Raw genomic sequence first — 1,503 nt, 5'->3', positions numbered from 1 at the left:
TATTTTCTTGTTACAATTATTTATCTCATGGGTGGGGTCTCACTTCACTTCTTTCATCCCTGAACACAGACTTGAAGTATTTGTTCATGACTTCAGCCATTTCTATATCTTCTGTTTATTTTATATTCCCTTGGCGTTATTTTACTATTTCCTGTTTGTTTTTTAGTTTGCTGTTCACATATCTACAGAATAATTTCGATTGGTTCTTACATTTTTCTATTATGTCTTTTTCATATTTTTTTCCTTCCCGAGTATTTTTACATATTCATTCCTTAGATTGGTGTATATTTGCCATTTTCCCTTTTTTTTTTATCTTTTCTCCATGTTTTCCAAGCTTTATCCCTTCAAAATGTATCTTCATATATGGAACAAGTTGGATTGTATTTCTGCATTACAAACGAATGACCTCAATAGCGAGTCCAACCGCCCTGGGTGTCAATTTCTTCGTTTAGACTACTACCTCGTTTGGAGCAGCTTTCAAAGCAAGAAGGACATTAACGTGTTCGAGCCGGGACGAGGCGACTCTGCCGTAATAGTTAATAGTTCAAGCGATAGTACTTCAGAAGAGTAGGAGAGAGTTGACGATGTTGGTAAGCGTGGGGAGAGGTTGTAAGTGGAGGAAAAGATGACAAACCCCAAAGGAATGTCCCCCGGATGTGGCCTTGGGCTTTACATTCATATCCTGTGGTGGGTGAACTGTGCCTCGCTGCACTATTGGATGTGTGATTCACCAATATCTTGGATCACGTGTTGGACTCGTGATCGACAGCTATTTCCATCCCGGACGAGAGCTCAGAGCTCATATATGACTGATCTATGGGTAATGCTGTGACTTTACACGTACATACACACCTAACTCCCTTCCTACGCGAGTTGGAGTAACGACTCGCAGTGCAGCGATACTGAAATTATTTCAGCCTTGGGCGGCATTTGAACCCGGACCGCCGTAGTGGCGGCCGGGAATTCTACCAACTGCGCTTTAGAGTGTGTGTGTGTGTGTGTGTGTGTGTGTGTGTGTGTGTGTGTGTGTGTGTGTGTGTGTGTGTGTGTGTGTGTGTGTGTGTGTGATTCACCTTGGTCTTTGGACCACTTGTTGGACTCGTGATCGACAGCTATTTCCCTCCCGGAAGAGAGCTCAGAGCTCGTATGACCGATCTATGGGTAATACTTTGACCTTACACGCACAGACACCCCCATCTCCCCGCCCACGAGAGTTGGAGTAACGACTCGAAGCGCAGCGATACTGAAATAATTTTCAGCCCTGGGCAGGATTCGAACCCGGTGTGTGTGTGTGTGTGTGAGAGAGAGAGAGAGAGAGAGAGAGAGAGAGAGAGAGAGAGAGAGAGAGAGAGAGAGAGAGAGAGAGAGAGAGAGTTTGAACTCGGCCGTACCCTTTATAAAGGGCACCACGGCCTTTGTTTATTTACGGTATATGTCTCCATTTATTCATGTTTCTGTTGGTCTCTTAATTCAGATGTGTTCTTTCTTTATTTACATCTGCTC

The sequence above is a fragment of the Oratosquilla oratoria genome, chromosome 9 (genome assembly GCF_046742065.1).
Source record: "Oratosquilla oratoria isolate Oo_2021 chromosome 9, ASM4674206v1, whole genome shotgun sequence".
Lineage (NCBI taxonomy): Eukaryota > Metazoa > Arthropoda > Malacostraca > Stomatopoda > Squillidae > Oratosquilla > Oratosquilla oratoria.
Note: the sequence above shows the minus strand (reverse complement) of the source record.